Source organism: Tupaia chinensis, unplaced genomic scaffold, assembly GCF_000334495.1.
Source record: "Tupaia chinensis unplaced genomic scaffold, TupChi_1.0 Scaffold000430_1, whole genome shotgun sequence".
Classification (NCBI taxonomy): Eukaryota; Metazoa; Chordata; class Mammalia; order Scandentia; family Tupaiidae; genus Tupaia; species Tupaia belangeri.
This window is the reverse complement of record NW_006159935.1, coordinates 989,382-1,016,778: the sequence shown is the minus strand read 5'-3', so window position 1 is coordinate 1,016,778 and position 27,397 is coordinate 989,382. Positions and strand designations below refer to the sequence as shown.

Below are 27,397 nucleotides of genomic sequence, written 5' to 3'. Positions count from 1 at the left end.
TCTTTCCCTTTCCTATTCTTCAAAGTCATGAAATTGCACGTAAATGGTGCTTATGTTTTGAGGTTTTTGACCTCTCAGGAATGAAGTGGCTTTTGAGGAGAGTGAGAAGACAGTAAATAAGAATAACTTGGGTGATCAGGCCTAGTATGTTAGTGTTTAGACCTTTTTTAAAATTTTTAAGTAGGCCGCAAAAATCCACTTTTATTGGGCAATTTTTAGATCTATGACAAAAAAAGGAAATACTAGGTTAACATGTGAATCTAGAATTTGCCCCAGAGAAAAAGTAATATGTTTGTCTCAGTTTATTTTCCTAACTCAAAACAGTAAGATCATAGTGATAAAATTATGTTTACTATATATAATTCTTAAATAGATAGAGTGTGGAAATATTAAATAAACATTGTCACTACTTTGAAATTCCCTTTCACCCCTTGCGATAGATTAGAATTGGTATTTAACTGATTTACACATTTTAAAACAGTGTGTTACTAGGATGATAAAAGTTTAGTTGTGTGTTTTTATTAAATTTACTTTAAAAGATAGATGTAAAGGAAGAAAAATTAGCTTTCTGTTTTTCAGACAAAAAAAAAAGTCAGAAAATTGATGTAAAATATAAATTTGTTTAAGGAATCCCTTGAATAGGTTCACGTAAAAACGGTATTGACAGTAATATTTATGAGCTTGAAAATTCTAGAGTTCAAAAATGAATGGCCAGTTTGTATATAGAGTCAGGTGAGTTTCCATATCACAGTTACTATTGTTAACTAGATAATTTAACATAGAAAACTAATGATTTTTTAAAAGAGATTTTTGCTATAAGGTGTGAGCGCTCACCAAAGGGACAGAAAGCAAAAAGTCACCCCCCAGGGTGGGGCTGGGGAGTGGATGGCCACACTACATCCCTTCTCCATTCTCTTGGGATTGGGACACGCATGCACATGCCCTGGGCATGAGTTTCAAGCCACCAGTCTGGACCCAAATGATGATCAGCTACGTCGGAGTCCAGCATCTTAACACCTGTTGGCCCAGAAAAAAAAAAGATTTTGAGTCAGCCCCGTAGCACAGTGGCCAAAGGAACCAGGCCCCCCCATGGCTAATTAAAGTTAGAATCCCCATCACAGCAGCCTGAAAAACACTGGGAAAATGTGGGTGTACGCGTGCCCCAAACTCCAACAGGACGGAGAAAGGATTATGCCATTGTACGTAACCACAGTGCTCTGAGGGATGCCTTCTTCCTCTCCCTGTCTCCGTCTAGTGCATGCACCTTCTGATAACCGAAACAAAAAACAAAGAATTTCAAAAATAATGATTTAGAAGATTTAATAAGAAGCAAAGTGTGTAGAAAGTAGTAGGGATTTTTTTTTTTTTTTTTTTTTAATGAAGGACTATTTCCATGACCTAAGTCCAGCTGCTTGGAGCAGAAGATAATTGAACACAGCTTTTCTTGTTCTCTTGTCCCCTGATTCCACCCTACTTTCATTCTTTAACTGCAGGGCTTATTTAGTTATTTTAGTAAAGTATTTCCAGGTAACAACAAAAATGTTATGAAAAATACCCCAGGTATAGGTTTTGTGAAGAAGCTTTTATTCATTTTTTAAAATTATTTATTTAATTGTATTTATTATTACTATTATTACTATTCATTTGACCAGAGAGAGACAGAAACAGAGAGAAGGAAAGTGAGAAAGAAAAAGTGAGAAAGCAAGCCACAAGGTCCAGGACTCAAACCACAGTCAGTCAAGTGGGAGTCCAGCATCTTAACCACCACACCACTTTCTGACCCCAAAGCTTTGACTTTTAAAAACTGATCTTTGCTTATAGGCTAAGAAATGTAGGAATGTGGAAATCAACGCCAACAGTTTCTGTGTGGTTTTTTTTTTATTTCCTTTCTTTCTTCTTTCTTTCTTTCTTTCTTTCTTTCTTTCTTTCTTTCTTTCTTTCTTTCTTTTTCTTTCTCTTTCTTTTCCTTTCTTTCTCTTCTTTCTTTCTTTCTTTCTTTCTTTCTTCTTTCTTTCTTTCTTTCTTTCTTTCTTTCTTTCTTTCTTTCTTTCTTTTTCTTTCTCTTTCTTTTCCTTTCTTTCTCTTCTTTCTTTCTTTCTTTCTTTCTTTCTTTCTTTCTTTCTTTCAAGACCCAAGTGAGTATTTGGTTAAAAAAAATAGGCCAATGAGTTCTGATAGTCAAATAATTAAAAACAAATATGAATACTAGCCATAGCCTTCACAGAAATTCTGATACTCATATTTAATATTTCACCTTTATACATATTAATCACTGCAGTTTTACTCAGAGTACAGTACTTTTTAAAACTACTTATTAAATTTTCCTTTCCTATCAACAGCTTCTAAATGTGCAGGTCCACCCCAAACTTCAAAAACAAATCTCTTTTGTTCTGTCATGCGTCCTCCACTCATAGCTCTTTGCCTGAATAACAGATTTTTTCAAAGCTCTAATTCCTTCCAGTGGTCTGCTGGTAAACTGAATTAGCCACTCTCGTGCCTCCTCTAGAGATTTAGTTTCCTATGAAGAGGGCAAGACCGCTTCCCCCATGTCTATGTTGAAAGATCTTGTTAAATCTAGTGTGAAACCACACTTAACACTGCGAGCTTGTCTACTGCCAGTTTGTGCAACCAGCCTGGCAGTGCCACCCCAGCTTGGTCCTCACACATGGCCTTGTGAACGAGTCTGATCCCACTCTCTGGAGCCAGTAAGCTGATATCATGTGCTGCTGTTAAATCCACTCCTCCACCGAGGCTGGGCCTTGAACCAGTGTGACCCTTGTAAAGGGAGTCTCTGCAGCTGCTTCTGCTTTCATGACACTCAGGTCAGATCCTGAAGAGAAGGTATTCCTTGCCCCACGACAATGAGGCCTTCCCCACTGTGCACTATCCCAGTTCTACCCCTTGTTCCGGAAGCTGGATCAGCATAGCACAGAGAAGCTGTTCATTTCCCTGAATTCTTCAGGGTCAGAGTGCCAAGACCATCTTCCTCCCAAGGTCAGGGAATCTGCGAGAAACTGATGACATTTCTTTTTTACTTCCTCGTCATGGAAACCATGACATATATTATAAGGTGATGATCCTGTCCAACTAGCAACTTTGTCCTTCCAGGTGTCTTCAGAAGACAGCCACTTCGGGGCAGCAGGTGGCATGGTGGTTAAGGGCGCTGGACTCCCACATGGTCTACTGTGGTAGTCCCGGACCTGGCGGCTTGCTTTCTCCTCTCTCTCACTCTGTCCCTCTGGCCAAATTAAAACAAATAAATAAAGGTACATAAAATAATTCTTTAAGAAAAAAACAGAAGCGCTAATAATGAGTGAAGATAAGACACTTAGCCAGGTGCCCCTCCCTCGCTCTCCTTCCAATGTTGTATCTCTTGATGTAATGTCCTTGCCCAGGTCTTACACAGGCGAGACTCTAACATGTCTTTAGCCACAAGCACAGGCCTGGCACCGAGTAGGCTCTTAACTTTCTATTGAATAAATTCTCCAGTACAAGGACACAGACATGTTCTCAGCTCAATTAGAAATGAAAGGAGCATTTTTTTTTTTATATTACAAACAAATTCATTTGTATTGTCTTGCCAATCCAAGTGTGTGAACTGGCTGCAGTTTACGATAGGCCAGGTCTCTATGGCTCCTATACATAAATGCCATAGCTGTGAGAAGTTTCCAGCAGGAGGATATTGCTTTACTCTGGAATGCTTTATCCCATTTATTCCTATTTTCCAAGTAAGACAGATCACTGTCCCCCAAGGCATTTAATTTACCTTTCATAGCTATTAATAATTCTTCGTGCATCTTGCCACATCACCAATGTACAACCTCTTGCTTCTCTTCGAACCCCTCGTGCTGCCAAGTATGGAAATTTGCACATTCCATGTCTTCAATACAAGTTGAATTAATATTCGTGTTAGAGATGTACAAATGAATTTTCTTAATTCAAATATATGCCAACTAGAACTGCGTGCCAAATTCTAATTGGTAAATAATGCAAACACTGCATGTATTTGCTTTACTCTCTTTGAAAACTGCCTATCTTTCAAATCCCCTGACACATTATAAAACAAAGCTTTTGCAAAAGGCAAATCAATTTATTTTAACAGAGACTTAAGAATGCCTTTTGGGGACATGAGTGAATGATGTAAAAAAGGGCATCTGCTCCCCATTATTGCCAGATCATGAAAATATCATTCATTTCCAATTCTGTTTCCTGCATGACCAGCCAAAGGAAAGCAGCGATTTGACTTTGCATTCTCATTCCAGACAGAGAATAGTAGGAGCTAAGGACATGCGGTTGAATGAGATTAGGCCAAACTTTTTTCTCTTTTAGCAAAAGTTGTACCAAATTTGCACAGCCAAGAGCAGGGCTGGAGGTGACCCCTTTGCTGCCACAGCCCAGTCGTGAGTTAATTCAGCCCAGAGGAAACAGCAGGTGGTCATCCAAGTGAGAGGCAGAGGTAGATGACTTCCCCTGTTCCTGCAGCTGACAGAACCCCCACGTCAAACACCCAACATAAATCTGATTGGCGCCACTTCACGTCTGGAATGAGAAAGATGATAGACCTTCATTGAAACCCTCGCTCTACCCACTCCCATGTTGCTGGCACAGAGCTGGCCTTAAGTAGCTTGCATTTATTGATCTGACAGCCCATCCATGTGTTCCTTCGAAGATGTACCATTATTGCAAGATGATGCTGTTAGGGGGAAAAGGAGTGTGATCATTTATCAATCACAGGGGCCTAGGAAGTAAGCCCAATGCTTCGAACCTCGAGTCAGTCATCAGAGACCAGAGAAAATGATCAGCAGACTTGAAAGAGCTAAATGCTCATCTTTCTTTTTATCCTGCGAGGGTCTTTTTAGGCAGCAGAGAGCAATATGTGTGTTGTTAGCCTTGTGATAAAGGCAGGTAGCGATTTCACAGGCTTTGTTTTGTTTTGTTTTGTTTTCAAGTTTATTTCTTTCTTCATGAAAATGAGAGAGAGAGAGAGACCCCTGGTAAGAACTTAGCACATGGTGATCCCCATTTCCCACCCCCTGCCTTCCGGGACCAGGACCCTGGGGACAGGCAGGCATGATGTGGTCACATCATCCAAGGGTCAGAGCCTAGGGCCTCCCACACGGCTCCAGCGTCTGCAGCCACACCCTCTCCTTACGCCTGACTCTGGGTTCTAAGGGAGAGTACCTGTCACTCTTGTTTGATACTTTGTTAAACCTTTCCTCCCTCCTTCCCTCTCTGTACACCTTTAGTTCTTTCTTGTCGCAAACCTCAGCATGATTTGTACATCCTGCAAATCAGCTTTCAGAAGAGGATCGCCAAGCTTGTCGTTTTTCAATACTTGTTAGCATAAAAATAATATTCGTCCTGTATTTTCCAGTGGGTATCTCCCTCTTACAGTGGCAAGCAAATTCCTGCAGGTAAATGCCTGACAAAGTGGTTGGGTAATATAACATGTATTTATTAGATTATAAATTCACTAGGGGCCTTCAAGAAGTTTGTGGGGGAAATGGATTTAAAGTATCATTTTTTTCATTTTATTTTTTTCCTGAGAGATTTTTGCTATAGAGTGCATATGCTCACTGGAGAGACAGAGAGACACAGAGAGACAGAAAGCAAGAAATCATCCCCCAAGGGGGATGACCAGGCCGTAATCCTTTCTCCTTCAGAGTCCTCTTGGAATTTTGGCCATGCACGCACACACGCTTTGCATAAGTTTCCAGCCACCAAGCCCAGAACTGGAACTTTGGCTGATCACATGAATCCAGCTCATTAACCACTGTGCCACTTGCAGCCCCAAAGTATCAATTGATTTTGATACAAAAAAAGAAAAAAGAAAAACGGAGATTTATACAGTCAAGCAACTAAGGAAATGCTGAAATAATTTTGCCAATATTAAGAAACAAAATTGCTTAACTTCTTATATGACCATAAAACTGTAAGGGTGTCCTTTTCTACCAGACAGAAATCTACTAGTTCAGGTATAATTTCACAATGCCTCCCTGTGCATGATCTTAGACAATTTTTCAATCAATAGAAGAACCTGTTAAAATAATGGCACTGAATAGAACTGCATTTATGCCCCCGCTTTCCAAGTTTTGGATGATTTTTCTTAATATTTTGAAATAAATTCGAAAAGAATTGTGGGATTAAAAGTTATACATTATTTTAAGGCGCCATTTTGCTTTTGAAAATTATTTTATTTGTAGGTAATGATTCACAGAGTTCGTCTCAGTATATTTAAGATTACAGAAAGCCCTGGCTTCGGGTTGCTATTTTACCATACCTAATTTAAAATGATTTGCTTTTAAAGGGCTTTTTTTTCTCTCAAGGATTAACAAGACAGTGTATGTGATATGCTGTTTTAGCACTTTCGCAATGAATCTTTTAAGAGAATGTTACTCAGAGGAATTTGACTTACATCTAATTTTGATGTTACTCCAAGTTTATTGACTATGATGTTATATCTTTCAGAATGTTTGCATTGGTTTTACCAGCACCAAATAGAATCAAGATTATCAGAAATAAAATTACTCTGTTATGTTCTCACAATTTAAATATTCCTACTATTTTCATCATTTCTTCAGCATCATGTATGCTATGTACTGAGTTTCCAAATGATGCAACCATGTGCCTATACTTGCACTGGCATTTCTGAAATGCTTAGTAAATAGCTAGGAAACTAAAATAAAGGAGATATTAGTGAATTCTTAGCCACCTATGCCCACACAACAATAACACTCCATATGGAAAATGTCAGTACTTTACGTAATCATAAGCACACATTTTAGGGTTGTATTCTGAAATAAGTCATTCTTTTAAGACTAAGAATGGACTGGAGGGCCAGCAGGTGGCATGGCAGTGGAGACACTGGAGTCCCACCTGGCTGACCACGGTTCAAGTCTCAAACCCGATGGTTTCCTTTCTCACTTTCCTTTTTTTCCTCTCTCTGTCTCTCTCTGGCGAGCTCACATGTCCACTAGCAAATTTAAAAAATAATAAAAATAAATAAATGATTCATTAAAAGAAAAGAATTGACTGGAGAGAGTGAAAGTTCCTCTTTTGAGAAAACTAGCCAAAAAGGAAGGTGGAACCATCTTGAGATCTCCCTAGGGTGGAACTCATTTCCAGTCCCATATTTAGCCAGGAGGGGAGCTGGGCAACTGGCAGCCTCTTCTCCTGTCTGCTCAGAACCCTTAACAATGAACTCAGTAACTGGCTGGATCCTGGTGGCAGGTTCCTTTCCCCTTGATCAGAAGGTCCACCCCCACGGCAGGACAGATTAGATCTTTCAGAAGATCAGAGGTGGCTTCCTCTACAGAATCGGGAATGAAAGGATAGTAAAGCTGTGATACCTTTTAATCAACACACTTTCTTGGCTTGAAAGAGCTCTAAGAGATGTGAACATTTCAGGAGTTCAGAATGAAGCAAGAACTGAACCATTCAAAAGTCCCATAGTGATTGCCTATATCATGGATGGGATCCCTCTAAAAATGCTAAAATAGAGAATAATTATGGCGCAGAGCCCATTTAGCCAGAAAGCTCCTTTCCTTTCCTGCTGGTAGTTACGTAGAATTGGTTGAGAGAGCTACTCTTTGCTAGGAAAAACTAGCAAATCATTTTGCCAATTATTTTGATAACTTATGAATTCTGTGATAGCTTTTCCTTCTTGATTTTCTTTCTACCTTGATGCCAGTGATTTATAAGGGATAAGTAGTTTGAATATAGCTGAACAGGTTCTAAATGCAATACATTTTTTTCCACTGTCCGATTTGACCCAAAGAAGCACCGATAGGTCTCAAATACGTATTTTAGAAGCCTGAAGCCTAAAATGAAGCCGGCATCAAGTATCTGAAAGCAAGGTAAAGTGTGGGGAAGGCTGTAACGAAGACATTGGGTGGTTTTGCTAGAGCATAGAAAGTGGGGTAGAAATAGATTTTCTGGTTTTCAATGTTTGAATTGCAATAAAAGGAAATTTCGATATGCTATTTCTTTTTTTTAGTAGCAAATAAATGTGTGTGAGTAAAAGAACTTATTAAATTGATGTGTTTAAATTAAAAAAAAAAAAAGGACAGATTCATACTCACTAGTCCCGTTGGTGTCCCTTTTGGTTACCCAAGATGGCAGATATTAAAACATTCAGCAACTTCATTTTAAAAAACCTTCTAGTTTGTTTCTGTTTTTGTTGTGTTTTGTTTTGTTTTTTACTTTTGTTTTTTGTTTGCGGTTTGCTTTTACTTAAGTATAGCAACAATCTGTGTGCACTTAGAATCAGCCTTGGCTATTTATAGTATGGGAAACTCAAAAGTGTTTAAGACAGGTAGTTTTGATTTCTTATGTAGTTCACAAGTGGTCGGTGGGGTGAATCTATGATCATTAATAATTTAGGATCTGTAATCTTAGCCTGGGTTCCTTCTTCAAGACCATATATTATACAAAATGGCAGTTTCTTGGAAATCACACTAAATACTTACATCATATTGTCTAAAACTTATATGGGAATTATTTTATTATTTTTTTAATTTTTTTTTTGTCTTTGCATGTTTTAGTGCCATGCAGGGTAAAATCCAGAAGAGGAAGGGGGAATGACTATTTAGTGGCCCTGAATGGCTTCCACCACAGTTGTTTACTTGTTTAAACAATTAGGAACTGGCATGGAATTGACAGAGTGCTCAAGTCAAAGTCCAGACTTCTGAATTTCAAGTTTGCCTCCTCTTAACTAGGAGTGTTTCCTGGTTGTTACCTTTACTTTGTGTCTGAGGTTATCACTTCTGACTTGATGAACATCTCCTGGACTGCTTCTAGTTCAACGCTGTAGTGGTCTTACATCACATCGTAATTTACATCTTCCTATTTTCATAACATTTCCTTCTTAGCAAGCACACAGATGATGTTTGGAGCTAGCTATTATCCTCATACACCCAAGACATACATCAACAACTTTTTGAAGAAATATTTGAGGACTCAGTGCCTCTTGCTGTCTCATGAGCAAAAATGTGACACTTCCAAAAGTCTGTGGATAAGCCTCAAAGCAGAGAGACTTATTTAAAATTACATCTCCTGTCTGTTTTTGAGCTGAGACATCGAGTGCTTCTCTTCATTCAAAACTTCAGGGACTATTTGCATATTAGGAGTATAAATCTTGACTAATGCTGCAGGAGGGAAAGTACTTATTTTGTACTGAGAAAATTTTGTTTCAGGCAGAGTGAAGATATTTGAGTGATGATTGTCACCTTTTATATGCCTTGTAACTGTGATCGATGGTCGTGGGCTTCGATGATTCATAATGGCATTTGGAGGCATGTAACAGCAAGCAACTAATTCAAACGAAGAAGTCAGTAAAACATCACCACAAATGCAGGTCGCATAAAACCAGGGAAATCTAACAGAAGGACAGTGTTTTGCCAGTGAATATACTTGAGGACAGTAAAATCAAACTATTTCCACACTCATCACTGGCTCCAAATAAAATGGTGCTTTTATCTTTCCTGCAGCAGCCTCCCTGTGTGACAACCTTCTTCCTTCCCCTCCTTTCACCCTTCTAAGCTTCATCCTACAGAGTCGAATGGCTTTACGCGTGCTCCCTCTTAAATAGTCAAATCTCCTTAATATTCAGAGGAGGAAAATGTGACCCGGAGGAGATTCATGACAACCCCAAGGGGTGAGTTTTTGGCAGGGCAGAGATTAGAAATCCAATTTTACTGGATTTCCAATCCACTTTCAATTGCATTACTGTGTTCTTTAATAATTCCTGTTAAATTATGCCCTTTCCAGGTTTTGGATATCTGATTAGTAGCTGAGCTCAGACCTGAACCTAGACTCCTCCCATTGATGCTTCAGTATTATCCCTTTATAGTATGTTAGCAGTGAATGAATTTTCATTCTCAGGTAAAATAAGGCTCCACAGAACCAGTTTGTGAAATAAACAGGGGAACAGAGGGCTCCCCCAGAACAGCACCCATGAAATCACAATATATGTCATGAAGGTAACCCAGTTTGGGTGTTATAGACTCATCACTATGTTTTAGTCCTTCATGCTGCTTAATACAAAATACTTGAACCTGGGTAATTTATGAAGACTAGAGGGTTTTTTCAGTTTCTGTTTTGGGTGGTTCAAGGCCAAGGGACTGTAAGTGATGAGGGTCTTCTTGCCAGTATCAACAGATGGCATGACAGAGGGGACCACATGGCCACACAGAACAAGGGCAGAGTGAGCATCTGTGTCCAAGGTCCCTCTCCTTCTAGACCCTCCAGGGCACCATCATTGGGCCTCACCCTGATAACCTTAAGCCTAGTCACTCCCAAAGGCTCCACCTCTTAATCCCAAATTTGATTTATGTTTTGACTCTCTCAATTCCATCACAACCAAATGTCATCATGTGAATTGTGAGGAAGCAATTGTGAACACATCCTATGTACCATGAACTATGCAAGGTACTGAAGATTTGGGGAGTGGGGGAAATCTCAGTTTCTCTATTTTCCAGTTTTGGCCTTGAGTAACCCTATGGATGGCAGTGTCCCTTCCTGAAATAGAGAGGATAGTATGAGGAGCAAAATTGCTGAAGAGCAAGTGCCTGCCAGAATGACTGATACTCTCAGGACCGCTACCAGTAAATGCCATCTTGGCTATGTCTCTATATTCACACTCTTTAGGGAGGAAAGTTCCCAACAGGACAGTTGTGATATCAGGTGGTTATGCTGGGTAAGCCCAGAGAATTCTGGGAATCAGGTTCTGTCATGGGCACCACACAATACTTTCCATCTCAAAATACCTTCCCATTGACCCATCAGGTACCGCAGTCCTACCACTTGTGGTGTTTGCTATGCCTTTACCTACTGAAGGCCCAATTACTCTAGACATAAGAAAGTTATTCAGAAACAACATTTTGACAAGTTAGTCTCTAGATTAGTTTTTTAGGGCCGCCATCACAAAATGCCACAAACTTAGCTGCTGAAACCACCAAAAATCTATTCTCTCATGGTTCTATATCTTAGAAGTCCAAAACCAAATGTTGGCAGGTCGTATTCCTCACAAAGCCTCAGGTAAAGATCTGTCCCCAACTTTTTCTGCTTTTGGTGGCCTTAAGGGGTCCACAGTTTATGGCAGCCCAACTCCAGTCCCTGCCTCTGAGGTCATGTGGTCTTTTCCTCTTGTGTATCTCTGTCTCTTGTAAGGACTACATCATACTGAATTGAGGTCCTGCATCTGCAATGGCAATTTCCACATGAAATCAAATCCTGATGTAATGGGTGTCTTGGTCCATTGGAGCTGCCATAACGGATGCTGTAGGCTCTCACTCAGAAATCTGTTTCTCACGGTTCTGGAGGCTGAAAGTCTAAGATCAGGAGGACACGCGTGCTTGTTGGAAAGACAGAGGCAGAAAGCAAGAAATTACTCCCCAGGGGGGATGCTGATGGCCATGATTTAATTCTTTCTCCTCCATTCTCCTCTCAGGATTTTGGGCATGCACTCTCAGGTGCCTGGAGTGAGTTTTAAGCCACCGAGTATGAGACTCAAACTGCAGTCAACTACATGGAAGTCCAGCGATGTAACCAATATGCCATCAGCCAGCCCGGCAGACTGCTGACTTCTCATGTATTCTCATAAATACTGTCAATAGCAGAAAGATCTTGAGAGAGCTCTTCGGGACCCCATATAAGGGCACTAGTTCCATATGTTGCTACCTCATTATCTAATTCCCAGCCAAAGGTCCTGCCTCACGATATGAACCCCTTCGGCATTAGGATTTCAGTATATGAATTGGGGGAGGGATATAAACATATAGTCCATTATATGGGGATTAGTACTCGACATATCTTTGGGAGTAGACCATTCAAAGCATAACCACTTCCATTCACACACATGGTATTAAGATTAGCTAGACCTCACCTTGCCAGAACCAAAAACCCTGAGAAAACAATGCACAGGCCCTGGAGAGTTGCACATTGACGCTGCTCCTTAGTAGCTAAGGCCACATGGGAGGCCTGGGTTTGGTTCCCAGCCCACCCTAAGAAGCCTGTAGTCCCAGTTACTCAGGAGGCTGGACTAGGCTGATCAAGACATAGTGAGACTCCGTCTTCAAAAAACAAAAGATGAAGAAGAAGAACCAGGCAAGATGGTTCTGTTTTTATAAAGTAGAGGGAGACGGGGGAGATAGCAGGGAAGAAGAGTGAAGGAGAACGAAGCAGTAGGGCAAGCTCGAACAGAGCTTAAGGACAGACAATCTCGGTCAGCCTGAGAGTACGTAAATACCCGAGGCACTGAAGAGAACACCCAGCAGAGAGAACAGCAGAAAGAGTGAGGGGAGAGGAAGACAAACTTCACCTACTTCATAAGTTTGCCTAGGCCAGAAAATAGATGAACTTTAGAAGCAGAGTTTTGCAATTTAAAGTAAATTAAGTCAATGAATAATTTCCTCAGAAAATTGTCTTTGGCTCTTTCACAGCTCTTTTATGGCTTACACCAGCTTTTTCATAGGAAAAATTAATGCTTTCGACAAGTTGAATCCATACCACTTAAGTTCCCTTTAAATAATCAAGCAAGGTTAAAATGAGAGTGTTCATGGTAATAGAAACTGTCACCAGGGGATTATAGCTTCCTAGGAAAACTATGACTAATGTCACTCACCGGCTACCCCATACCTTCCCAAGAGTAAGAAGGTAAAATTGCAGTAGGGAGGATTTAAGGCAGAAGATAAAAATGTTCCCAGTAGTTTCTTTTCCTTTTCTTTCTTTCTTTTTTTCTTTTTTCTTTTGCTGCAGTGTTGCTGCATTATCTTTCCTTAAGGGAGGTTAAAGAATAGGAAAGGGATTACCAGAAATGGTTAAATAAAATGTTTCCTTACTTCTTTCAGCCACAGACTTCTCTTGGTTTAACCAAAGTTTTTTTCCACAAGTACTTTTTTTTTTCCCCTCTTAGCAAGAATGTACAGTTGCTTTTTCAATAGATCATTCTCACGTCCTTGAGAACATCCTTCCTGACAGCATTACAGTTAAGGTGCATGCTGCAGACCTCCTCTATGGGGATCTCCTGCATGAGGACCACAGAGATTCTTCAAAATACCCTTCCAAATGAGATCACTCTGCAGATCAAGCCTTCTATTGGAAGAAAACATTTCTCCAATCCCCCCATCCCCCGCTGTGAACTTCATTGTAATTTTGTTTTCTTGGTTCTTCATATTTTCCAAGTTTCCCACTCTGCTCAGGGATTCAGCTGACAGCAGCCCATTTTCTATTGTTTAGCAGTAGTTCATGAATTCCCTACAGTGGGAGAATTGCTTCTGGCTATTCTGCCATTTGTTAAGACTGCGATGATGGTCTAGTTTCAACAGAACAGTCCTGGTTTACGTTCAGCTGGTGACTCATTCTGACCTACATAGTTTTCTACCACACTTGTTCGTTCTTAATCTTTCAAGTTCAAAACATCTAAGTATATTTCAGGCAATCTGATAAGATGCCCTCTCAATGGCTTTGTATGTTCTAAAATGTTGGAAAATTCTGTCAATAGCATCAGCTAGTGCCATAATTATCTGGGAGACTACCCTGGAATGGGCACCAGGGATTCACAGAAGATATAGGTAAGACGTTCTCCAAAGGAGTTGAGTGGAAATGGATTTTGAAGCCACATACTCTGGATTTGGACCTTATCCTAACAGTGCCTATTGCACTGTTCAATTAAAAAGTTCATAACTTCAGTCTTCAGTATCTTTCTGTAAAATGGGGATCATTAAGCCTATTCCATGGAGTTGCTCTTAGGCAGTATCTCTCAAGGCATGGTCCTCAGAACATCTACATAATCACAGTGGTTGCTTGCTAAGACAAATTCCTAGACCCCGTTCCTGCAGTCTCAGATTCAATAAAGCTGGAATAATGGTCAGAACTCTGACATTAGCAAGCACCTCAGATGATTACCAACCCTGCTCAGCTAAGAAAACCAGAACTGCAAGATTTAAGTGTAACCTGCCTGGGTTGCAGCAGGAGTACCAAAGCAGATTACTCCTGAACAGACAATCGGCTCCTTGAAAACAGGGATGGCACAGTTCGCCTTTGTGTCCCCAGTAGTCCAATGCCTTGCCATGAAGACGTTCTGTAAGTGTTCGCCAATGTGAAAAGTTAGATATCACTAGTTAGAGCTGGAAGAAACAACCAGGAGAGTCAGGAAATGTATGGTTTATGTGAAAAACAGGGCATGGAAGGAGGAAGTAAGTAGAATAAGCAGACGCATTTTGCATCATCTCCCTGCCTGGTATCCTCCAGTCGAGCATTCACTGTATGTTCTGATTTCTTCCTCCTACCATCTTCCCAGCAGTTTCTGTTCATCTGACACCTGGCAGGTACACTTCTGTACATCAGGACATAGATGCTGTGGAGAAGGCCAAGTAGGAAGAAGTCAGACAATACGAGTGCTCCACCAGGAGGGGAGGAGGCAGGAGCTGTGCAAAGTTCATCGACAGTCAAGACTAAGGTGTTCACTAAGTCAAAGGGAGAGCAGAAACCTCACCCTGAGAGTCTGAAGCAGAGTATTTCAGCACCTGGCTGACTGTGGGATTGTGCAGGAAGATTCTGGTGGGAATACTAAGTAGTTTCAGGGATGGTACTAGACTAAATCCAAACTAAAAACATCACAAAAGAAAATAGAAGATTCACTAGTTACACAATGAAATCAGACAATCCAAGCAGACTGAATAAGTCAAAAATTGGGTTCTAAATTAATATGGAGCTTTCCTGCAGAGGGGAACCTATTGGCTAAGATCAAGGATATATAATTAATGTTTTATAACTGAAACTAGTTTGGTTGTTACTGAAATAATAACCAAATAGTGATTAGATGTTTACATGCCACATATCCTAACTAAAGCACACACACACATTTAGACTAATATAGCATTACTACAAAAATAATAGTGATAGAACACGTGAAAATGACCTCCCAGATTCGAGAAACTCTCTGACAGGTGCATATATAAAGTTTTATTCTTCTTTCAGTTTTCATTTCGTATTATCCATAACGACATATGGATCCATTTTTCGAGTCCTAGCACAATCCAGTTTCCTAGAGCATCACTTTACACGGGGCTTTGCGTTCCCAGTACCTGCATTACAGCTTTATATCTTATTTGCATATGAAAGATTTAGACAGCAATTAGCCCACAATTCAGTGTATGAATTACTTGCCTTTCAGAAAGTAACATGCCAACAATTTGCAAAGAGAACCACAGAAAGAATTCTATAGCAATACTAGCATTTGTATGTTTTTACAGATAAGTCTATTACATTGAGTCATTCATGGAGAATAAATGGCAAGTAAAAATAGGATTTATCAGAGTAGAGCTCTAAGTGTTGTCAAAAATACAGGAAAACCCAATTAGGAGTGCAGGGAGCTGGTCAATCTCTTAATCGGCACCGCAGCACAGTGGATTAATATTATTGCCTGCTATTTAACCTTTATTGCTCCATTTTTCTGTCTGTGGTCCTCTGCTTTGCCAGCCCACCTTGAAAAGATGGCAGGCAGAATCATATAATACTTTTTATGGCCTTGGCATCAGCACTGTTTTGTGGCTTGAAAGGTAAGTATCATTCTGGAAATGATGAGGTGAGGAAGCCGGCGACACTGTAGCTTGTTTTATAAGCCGGAGTGTAGAGCTGTTGGCCCTGCATTCTCATCACGAACATCATCAGTGGGAGCACTTTGCCAGGTCCTACTGACTGGCGGTGGGATTTACAGAAGTCATTTTTCTATAAAATTGTCCTCATAAAGTCAGCAGCAGCAAGGGACAGTGCCTTCAGCAAAAGCCCCAAAACAGTGTTGGTCTTGGGTTCCAGTTACAACACAGGCACACTCTCTCCCAGTGACCTAGGGGTGCTCAACGTGGCGCTGTGAATGTGCCTTTGAACTTTGTTCAAGTCAGATTCTTGGGTAAACAGTACGCACATTAACATTTCCTTTACTGGGACCAGCAGTTAGCGTAATGGCTATGTCACTGGCCTCCCATGTAGTCAACCATGGTTCGAGTCCCGGACCCAGTGGCTTAAAAAACTCACGCTGGGCGCGGGTCTGTGCATGCCCAAGATCCCGAGAGGAGAACAGAGGAGAAGGGATTGTGGAGCGGCCATTCCTCCTGGGGGGTGATTTCTCACTTTCTGTCTCTCTGTCTGTCTGGCGAGCGCACATGCCCTATAGCAAAAACCTGTCAAAAAAAAATTCCTTTACTAAAATGGGTGTATTTGTTTGCTAGAGCTACAGTAACAAATTATCATACATTGGATCATTTAAAACAAGAAAAATGTGTTGCCTCAACATTCTAGAAGCTGAAGTCCAACATGAAATTGTCAGTAGGACCATGGATGTGCCTAAGGCTCCAGAGAAGCTGTCCTTGCCTCTTCCTAGCACGGGTGGCTTCTCTTTCCATTGTCACTTGGGCTTCTCTGTGTGTCTGAATGTTGTCTTTTCTTTTATAGAGACAGCTGTGGTAGGGTAAGTTCTCTTTACAAGCCAAATGATGTATAGTGGTCGAACGTTTAAAAAAAAGAACAATAAAAATTTTTTTAAAGACACCTGTCATTGGATTTCGGGCCCACCTTAATTCAGTAAAACTTATTTTAACTGATTACATCACAGAGATCCTATTTCCAGATAAGTTCACATTCTGAGGGTCTTTGTGGATGCGAACGTGGAGAAGGAGGAGACACAATTCACTCATTTCAGCTGGAGAATTACATTTCCATAGCCCTGAATCTTGGATATTTTGCAATGCCTAGTCAGAAGAATTCAAACCACTCAAACCACAAATCTTTCCATTAACGGGCTACTGCATACCTGGATTATACACAGACACTGTCTGCTCGATTTTATGCTATATTAATTTATGCATAAACATTTATTTTACTTGACATGTCTTATATATAGTTGAAGCAGATTGCATATAATTATTTCCTTCAGGTACTTCAACAAACAAAAGAGTTCTAGGAGAGCTCCATTTTTTTAAATTCTAGGATATGGTAGACAAAAGTCAGTCTAATTCAAAGTTTAGAAAATTAATCAACTTTATCCCCACCCCAAATTAGTGGAGATACTATTTTAACGCAGTGAGAAGATGTCACGTATTCCTTGCAAATCAATAACTTATTATATCACAATCAACGTGGTTCTGTCGCAGTCGATTTTAGAACACGAGGCTTCAAGGTTAGGTTTTCGGATGCATTTTGCATTGGCCCCAGCACCCATTAGATTTGCTCAGTCAATGTATCTGACCAAATAAGATTCCTGTTTGGGCAGGCCAAGTTCTCTTTTCCCTGAGTTTGCAGTTCTCGTCTATTTTTCAGGTTCATGAGACACATGTAAATGTAATCTCCCTGCCACAAACCACTGGCTCATTTCCTTCCCCCAGTTCTTCCCAGGTGTTGATTAGACCATCCCAGTTGCTGTGCGTATCTCTGTTACAGCATAGAGTCCTCGAACAGATATAAACGGAAGTGTTTATTTAGACACATTGCTTCTTTCTTTACACATTCACTATTCTCAAGTTGTATTTTACTTTTAAAATATGTTACTAATTTTTTTTCACATTTTCAAAGTCAATTCACACACTTCCTCAGATTTATTTCCGGAGGTGCTTACGTGCTGTGTCATCAGAGGGTGGAGCAGCCTGTCTCAGCCTCTGTTCAGAGTCTCCACGTTTCTCCTGAAGTCGCTGAGGCTCTCATCGTTTCTACCAGGGCGTTTCACAGTGATGCGGGAGAGCAGGTGGCCTCACGTTGCTCTTACCCTGAGGCACCTCCCACCTCTCCTGGAGGCCTGTCGTCCTGTCCTAGACACGTGCATTACCTAGTTCACTCTCCTTTTCTGCCAAATCAGTGTTCCAAATCTGCTTTTCATGTTCATTGTGAATGCAATCGATGGTTGTTTCTGTTTTTAAATCCTTGACAAGTGTCTGCAGGAAAAGCCCAAATCTTTGTGATTTTCATGGCATGAAACCACACAAAGCATATCACACACAGTTAAACTCCTGACAAATTGGGCCTTTTCCCTTCGCTAGTTTTGAGGACACTTGTCTCTTTTCCCATCTCCTTTTCTTCTGTGGGTCTCAATGTTGGTATTCTTTAAAGTGTCTCTCCTCCTCACTTTTCCTTTACCTAATCTCATCCGCTCACCTGCCCACTGGCAACTTCCACATCAGTGTATGCGTTGCAGCCCAGTGCCTTTCCCTGACTTCTAAATGGATGTTTTAGATCCAGGAAAAGTACTTGTTGACAGTTGCATTTAGCTGTCTTATGCATAGCTCTTTTAAAAAAATGTTTTTCAAACTTTGCTGACTGCTGCCCTCAGGGATAAGTGCATTTGTACGTCTCAAATCATCCAGTGTAACAACAGGCATAAAAAAACCACGCCACTTGATACCCTCGGTAGCATGAGCAAAATTTAACAAATCATTATTACCTTCCAAACTGCTCCTCCGTCAGTACTTCCTTTCCGGGTTAATGAGACTCCGACACAGAAATTGGATAGTCATTTTAGGTTCCTCTCCCCCGTGTTTCTCACCAAGATGGTCACAAAGCCCTAAGCAGTCGACTTCCTTAATAGCTGTCAGGTTTAACTCCTATTCTGTATCCCTCTGCACGGACCATTACTGCCTGATAATCCTAACAATTCCACATGCTCCTTTCTTGTCCCGTGAATATTTATCTTCCATACTAATGCATAAATTATTCTTCATGACCTCCATTGGCTTCTGTTTTTCATCCCATGTATCAACTACTTTCTGGCTAAGAAGGAATGCTTCTCCTGGACTACTTATAATTCAGTAGAAAAGTAGAATGATGAATTCATAGTTACCATACCATACAGAGAAGATTCTCATAGAAATCTGAGCAGTGTCAACATTTCGAGAAAGGAATAGTGTAAATTAAAATGAAGCACCTAAAATCACTTAAAGTTGCCTTTCTGAAATAGTTAATATACTGACCTGCCACCTACCCCTTCTACCTTTCCTTTGTAAAGGTGCTAAATGCTAACTGAACTTTGGGACACTAGTTTTTCATCTTGTAAGGATCACTGAAATACTTTTCCAGAACCCTCAGGACTTCAAGGAACAAGTTTGAACACTGCTGATACATTTCAACACACTCACATAAGGAAACAAGGAATCTTAAGCCAAGAAGACTCAATGGATGGATTCAAATTCAAAAGCTTATCAAGGGTTAAGCTTGAAATGAAAACTCAGACCTTCTGAGAAATAGCCTTTGTTTTTATCTTAGGCTGTCTGTCTTTTTATTATTATTATTATTTCTTTGTTCATGCATGTGAGTGTGTGTGTGTGTGAGAGAGAGAGAGAGAAAGAGAGAGAGAGAGATGAGCACCCTCCCCTGGATAGAGTCACAGCGCTCCCTCCCCCCAGTCCGCAACCCATGAGTCTTGGACTCTCACTTCCTGCCCCCACCTGTCTCAACCTGAAGGGGCCAGGGATGCAGCTGCAGTGTCCGTGGGAGATCAGGGATGCAGCTGCAGTGTCCGTGGGAGATCTGGCTCCTCCTGAACAGCACCTACCACTGCACCACTGCACCACGGAGTGAGCCCTGCACTGGGTTTACTGTGGGCTCATTTTCTCACTCCTCCTACCCTCTCCCTCACCTAAAAGAGAAAAATAGAAAAAGATGACTACCTTAGATAGCTCAGTAATCCCACACTTGATTTGGCTGCGTGTGGAGTCTGACAAGTTGGTACAGTACCATGTTCTCAAAAACTCCGAACACTGGGTCAGCAGGTGGTGTGGTGGTTAAGGTGGCTGGATTCCCACCCTGCTGACCACGGTTTGAGTCCGGGACTCAGAAGCTTGAAACTCTCCCACCCCTCAAGATGTGTAAAAATGCTGATTTGGGCACAGGGTCCACTTTGAAGATGATCTGTGGAAAGGAAGGGCACATTTCATACTGTCGTTTGAAAGGAGACTTTTTCACCTGATACGGATAAAAATCAAATAGAATTTCTTTGCAGGAGTATAACAACATGAGATTAAAATGGCAACTATATAGTGACCCAGTGCTGACGGCACTGAAAAGGACAGTTTATGCTTTCTTTCCCTTACATGCATGATACAGAAAACACCTTGATGTCTTTAGTTTTATTTTCTTAGCCCCAACCACTTAGTAGATATTCCTGACAATAGTGCCTTTGGGGATGAAGAGAAATGATTTCCACTAACAGAATTGGGATTGAACTCATAATTGAGCCACGACTCTGTTATGTGGAGCTGCCTGTCATTTGATTTGCAAAAGTTGTTCCTCCCAACTTTACAGGAAGATACACTGATGATGTATCATTTTAATTTCTTTCATGAGCACTCCCTGGAAAAAAGTAGCAAATGACGCCGCTGTTTATTTGTTTCAGCAGTGTTCCTCTAAAATCAAATGAACAAAAGGTAATCTTAATTTCATGAATCAATTATCTTAACAAATACTTACATAATTAACTGAAAACTTCTCTCTGGAAGAACCAATTGAGAAATGAATTCAATGTGAGGAAGTAGAAAGAGAAACACAATAATTCTAAGCTAATGACAAATTTTCTCAGCAGTATCAAACATGCAGATTTTCTTAAGTAGATGTAAAAATATATTTCAAAAACCAGTTAGGTATATACAGTGTGCAAATGAGGTCAGATTTGAGTCTCTTAAGTGTGTTCACACAATGGCTAGATTTAATGGCAAGTAGCTGAACTACTAATATGTAGATCGTGCTGATAATTTCCTTATCATCTGTACTTGAAGTATACACTTCTACTTGAATTAATAAAATTATAATATTTAAGAAATTTTTTTGAGAGGTTTTTGCTACAGGGTGCATGCGCTCGCCAGACAGACAGACAGAGACAGAGAGACAGAAAGCGAGAAATCACCCCCCAAGGGGGATGGTCATGCCGCAGTCCCTTCTCCTCCATTCTCCTCTCGGGATCTTGGGCACGCACGCACATGTGCTCGGCGTGAGCTTTAAGACACCGGGTCCGGGACGCGAACCGCGGTCGACTACGTGGGAATCCAGAGACATAGCCATTACCCTAACTGCTGGTTCCCAAGAAATATTTTTGAAAGATTGTTGCGAACCTAGGTCCTAACCCCTGACACATTTGCTACCAGATACCTCTGAGTCTTTAGAATTTTTTTCTTTTTAAAATTTATTTTGGTCAGTTTTTCATATGTAAAATAAAAGGACAGAACTATTGAGGGGTGGGATGATAACAGGGTTTCTGGTCTACTAGTTTTCTGTGGGAACCAAGACAATGCAAGTACTCGCCACATGAGTAGATGATAGTATTTATTTGATGATAAGGTAGAAATTGATCATCTTCTGGAGTGTTACTTTGTGAAGATTAGGCTGTACTGTCACATTTCCAGTTACAATTACATTGGTGACTCCAACTCTTGCCAAAGCCAGTGCAGAGGGGCCACACGGAGTGACCCAATGCACAGACTACTCTTAGACTGCCGATTTGGTTCCCAGGTACGCTTTTTAGCTGCAAGGTATTGGACAAGTTCCTTACCTTGCAGTGTTTCAATTTTCCGACTGTAAAATAGTGGTAACTACAGTTAACAACCTGAAGAATTATTAGAAAAATTAAAGGAACTAATGTTCTACTATTTCTAAAGGACTTCTGTCAGGACCTTCTCAGCAGAAAGGGAACTAGGCAGAACACAGATTTTGATGCCCAGCAGAGGTGACTTTTAATGGAGTCTGGCATTTACCAGTTGTGTGTTCTGAGAAAAATTTTCTAAATTTGTTTTTTCTTTAGTTTTCTAAAATTTTTGAGTCTGTGTTTCCTCATCTAAAAATCCGACTGAGATTACACACCCAGCTTGGCTCATACTAACATTTATTTTGTTCCCATTTGTCTTCTCTTCATATTCTCAGTTTACAAATCACTACTTTATCAGCATGAAATCACGCAATCCCAAATTAATAAAAGTGAAATGATATGTTTATTTTACTTTGTTTGGCTTGAAGCATCGTACACTGTCTTTCATAGGCAAAGGTCTCTTACTAATGAATTGTAAAAAGAAAAAGAAAAAAGAAAGGGGGGGAAAGAAATCTATTTGTAGAATTGGCTAAACCTCTTTAAAAATATAATTGGGTTTTGGTGAATTAATTTAAGGAGATTTTTTCTGTGAGAAGAAAGCAATAGACTATAATGAGTTTTTATTTGTATTGTCATTGCCATTCTGCGCTATCACTTTTAGAAGGATTTCTTTTGGTAAAAAGGTGACTGCAGTGTGGTAGGCCCATTCTGCATAAATCTGTTGTTTATTATTGACTGTGTATATGTATATAATGTATCCACTTCTGTTAGAGCAGAATACACTTAAGCCTCTGATTCTGTGGTGGCATTAGTGTGACAAGAAATAAACTTATCCCAAATCGATAACCTAAACGTTCAGAGAAATATTCAAATTCTTTAGGCCCCCAAAATAATTTTTCCTATTTCTTTATAGTCTTCAGATACATCATCTAGGCAAACCCTCTGTAAGTGAAGGCCTCGCACACCTTAGATGACAACAGGGACAGGTACAAATAAGGTTCCCAGGAGCATGTGTCAAGTGCCCACGGCAGGCCCAGCACCTTGCTAGCTACTGGTGAGGCCATGGAGAAGAAGGGGAAAATGGAGAAAGCACCATAGATTTTAAAAGATGCTAACAACTGAGTGACTGTTTTCCTGGGAAAATCTCAATCGAGATAACTTAAGTGTAATCATGAACAACATGAGAAACTTTGCAACCTTGCTAAGAAACCAAAGAAATACACATCAAACAAAATTGAGGGGCCAGCAGGTGGCATAGTGGACTTCCACGTGGTGGAACACAGTTGGAGACCCAGACCTTAGAGTTTGAAACTCATGCCAGGCGCGTGTGCATGTGTGCTCAAAATCCTGAGAGGAGAATGGAGGAGAAGGGATTGCCATGTGGCCATCCTCACAGGCGGTGATTTTTTTTTTTTTATTTCTGTCTCTCTGGCAAGTGCATATAACCTAAACCAAAACTTTCTCCAAATAAATAAATAAATAAAATAGGATGTCTTATTTCCCCCATGAAGTGATTATAAAGATAATTACAAGAAGTAGAATGCCCAGTGCTAAGAGTGATACAATGATACAGTTCCAACATTCACTATTACTGATGCATAAAGTGATAGAAACTTTCTTGAAGTGATTTCCTAATATTTATCTACCTTAAAATATGAATAGGGTTCCCCCCGCCGTGTTTTCACTACTAAAAATCTAAAAAAGTTCAGAACTCACAAAAGATGAAATACAAACACATGTATTTCCCTTAACATTATTTGTTTTAGAGAAGTATCAGCATCAATCTATTGTTCAAAAACAAGTAATTAATAAATTATACTACATTTAGAAGATAAAGTATAACCCTATTATGACATATTATATTAGGAAGTGACTTTAATTATATACAGAATTGTTTATGATGGAATTTTCAGTGAAAAAGCCAAATGAATGTTATACATAATGTGTACATAAAGTTACAAAATTCACTTATTATTTAACAGTGGCTATTAGGGTGAAGAAACTATGACTGATGATTATTTTCATTTTTATAGTTTTATTTTCTCTAATTCTTCAACAATAGCACATTACAATGCAATTACAATCATATCAATGCCTTTGAAGGCTATGGAAATATGATTGCATAAGACATTATGAAACAGCAAAGTATCTAAAATATTAGCATATGATGGGGTTATGGAAATTAATCCCTAATCCACATATGAGGACGTTTTCTAATAAGTTCAAAAGGAAAGGAAGTTTATCCTTTCTGCAGTATCAACTTGCTGTCTGACAGCAATATCCCAAAGCCTGTCCGACGCAGTACTGAGATTTCTACTGCTCGAAATCTAAGATAAGCTTGGTGAGACTCTGCCATCTCAACCACGCCTCGGTAGGTTATGGAATATCCTGTCCCTTAAGCTCTTCTCTCTGAGGGACTCCAGAGATAGCATTGGGCACATGCAAACGAGAGACTAGGGGGACATGAATGGTATTGAGGAATCACCTCAATGAGAATTTGTTGTCACAGTAGGTCTGGAAGCTTCTAAGTGATGAACAGCTATGTACATGCTGGTCATGCCTCAGAATTTATGCATATCTGCCTTCTGCTTGCCAAAAACATAACCGAATGTGAGATTCACCAGGGCACTTCTTTTCCGTCAGTCATTTGTATCTTAAACATCCCGAAATGTCTCTCTCTTTCATTCTCAGCTGGCTGCTTTATCAGTCTGTTCCTATGTTCTTGAAACCAGCATAAGCAGATTACCTGAAATAGTCTTGGTTTATACCTCTTCTTAGACGTAATTGTCAATAGTGTTCACCTCACTCTCAACACCTGCTTCAGCCAAAGTGTGATCGCTTGTATAGTGAAATGCACCATGAGGAGTAGGAGAAATGATTGTTTATTTACCACAAGCCAGCCAGGCTTCTCCCTCCCTATTATATGGCTTAGTTTCGTCTGACTTCCTCTCACACTGGGAATAATCCAATAGTCTTTAAAATAAGCCCCCAAACTCTAGCCTTGTATGTTGTCAATACAACTTCCACGCGGGGGCCGAGTTCATGTAAGACTCACATTGTCTGGTTCCTCCCTGCATCTGAAAGCCCTGCATTGAATGTCCATGGGGTAAGATTGGAAGATAAGCTTTTCAGCGTGGCACCTAAGATTCTTCATAATATGGGCTCCACCTACAACATGGTAAATAATACATGCTGACATTTGTTACTACATTTTGAATGGTTTTATAAACTCCCAAGCCCAGCTATATCATTTCCTCTAAGAAGCCCTTTCTAGTGCCCCCTGCAATTAACCAGCCAATAGTTCTGTGTTTCACACCCTCCACATTTTCCCACGATTGTTCATTGTAGTTCTGTGTTCCTTATTGACTTCAAAAGACTGGATTTTACTTGTCTCCACACTCACAGAGACCTGGGAATGAGTTACTCCAAAGTGTATATAATTTAATTCAATTTAAGTTGGAATTGATACTGTTCAGTCCATCCCATGGGTCAGCTTGTGAGATTGGATTTCTAAGGGGAATGGAGAAATTTAAGGCCTTAGGAGCCTAAAATTTGGATGACTATCTCGGGACAATCAATAAGCACTGATGGTGGAAGTGAGGGGCCCAAGTACCCTTTTCATTCCTTCAGTCCTGCCAAGTTTTAGGAGTTTAAGATTGCAGATGGCTAATAGCCCTGCATTGAAAGAAGCATAAAATGGGTGGATTTGGTATTTGCTACTTCTCTGCACAGAAACTGTCTTCCAAACCCAGCTGTCTCCAGATCTCCAGGCCATCACACCTTTCTGTTAGCCCAGGACCCCAACCTGGGGTGAGGCTCCCAAGTGGAACCAGCCTAGCCAGGGCAGAGGTGCGTCCACAATCACTTGCTTTCTCCTACTGGCCCCACGCTGTAGGGTCCTCTCCCTGGAAATTATCTGGAGGAATTCTTTCCTTTTCTAAGTGTGGGTGTGATTCACTTTGTAATTACGAAGCTGAACATTCCCTGAATTTATGGAGTACTAAAGGCAAAGTTTTTCTTTGAGCTACACGAATGGTCTCCAAAAGTAGGAATTTCAGGGAAAGTAGTTCACTGGGGACAGGATTTTATTTACCTCAGTGGATACAAAAATCTCTAAAGAGCACTCACCAAATAGTACCACCCTCACTATTTAATTCTTTAGAAATAATGGAAATTCCATATTTATTACATGCTAATTTCTGCCTCATTTTCCTCATTTTTGGTTATGACTGTGACAAGCTGACATGTAGTTTCTTTTTCCTTTTATTCTTTGTGTGGGCATTTAAATTTTAATATTCTGTATGTCTTTTTGGTAACCTACTTTAAGATCCATGTGAATAAGAGAATATGAAACTTAGTCATCTCACCCTAAATCACAGTTATGCTTTTAGGGCCAGATTAATATAAAACAAAATTGTGCAGTTTATAACCTCAATTTAAAAACATATAGGAAAATCTTCCTTTCCCAACATCACCTTATATCTTAATTTTTTTAGTATTTTTTCCTTTATATTTCTTCCTTCTGATGACTTTTTATTTCTCATCCTTTGAGTTTTGTGAAATAAGGGATTCATCGTATTTACCATTCTAATCATGGCCAGTATTTCGAGTATTAAAACAAAATCAAGCCAACATGTAGAATATTTGTCCCACATTGTTTCCATGTTGTCACTGACTTGAGCTAAAAGCTCGGATTTCATATATCCTGAAGTTTGAGGTTGTCTCCCCAGAGTTCACTTAAAAATCTATTATTGAGAACATTCCTTCGATCAAATGGGATTGAATAAGAGCTATCCACCTACCATCCTTCCTTGGTCCTTCAGTGTATCAAACTCCTTCCCCTCTTCTTCTGAATTTTCCTCCCATCCAAGACCTCAATCATAGGGAATGATAATCATGAATTTAGTGGGCTGCTTTGAAGAAAATAGCGCAGAGTACCTGCTTACTGAAAGTTAAACTACGTGTTCATCCTCCAGTTCCCCGCTCTATCTATGTGAGAGGTGACTCCAACCTCATGGCTTACCAGTTCTTTAGTACATGTCACTCACTGATCCTCATAATATTGCAGTCAGATACATCATAAACTCAGATTTTATAAAACCCAGGAAATGTACAACAGAGGATCTGTTTTAATTAAAAATAGAAAATCCTCCGTAACAGGCTCGATATTATTTTTATCTATTCATGTTGTGATTACAAACAGGATTTATAGTTGCTACTTTCTCATTAAAAGTTATGGATTTGTTAACATCCTTGTCGTTACAGATCGTGTATGGAAAATCATAAAAGGGTTAATTCTAAATAGAATAGAATCTTCTTTAACAATGCTAAACTAAAAATAGCCCATATTCCCAGTAAGTTTGAGGAAAATGATCCCCAAATAGCAAAAAATAGAGTTGAATTCTCTCAAAATTGTCAACTCTTAACTCCTCTCAACCTCCTTTATGTATCTTGATAGCACTTTCTACCCTCGGATATGTGGTGTATTTACTGGCTTATTTGTTTATTCTTGTCTCCTCCCATTTCAAATGTAAATGTCAAGAGGCAGGAGATTGATCTCTTTTGCTCACTGTCCTATCTCCAATAAATGAAGAAGTACTGGCTCATAGAGGGTCCTCAATAACTATTAGTAAATAAGTAATTGAATAAATGTTTTTCATTTGTTTTTTTTTTTTGAGTCTATAAAGGTTTCTATCCTTGTGTATGGTTAATTTTCATAAATACGACATGAATGCTTAAAAAGAACTTATATTCTCTGTAGGGTACATGGAGTTTGGTAGAGGCATATTAATTCAACCTGTAATCTAAAATTAGACATAAATGACATCATATCATTCA

General features: G+C 39.8%; 1 protein-coding gene and 1 pseudogene across 1 annotated transcript in view; one reads left to right on the top strand and one right to left on the bottom strand.

Moving 5' to 3' along the window:
* LOC102488139 (neuroligin-1) overlaps positions 1-27,397 on the top strand; it is a 502,350-nt gene that overhangs the window by 436,046 nt on the left and 38,907 nt on the right. The gene's annotated exons all lie outside the window — the stretch shown is intronic.
* Positions 2,308-2,925, bottom strand: LOC114009005 (ethylmalonyl-CoA decarboxylase pseudogene; annotated as a pseudogene).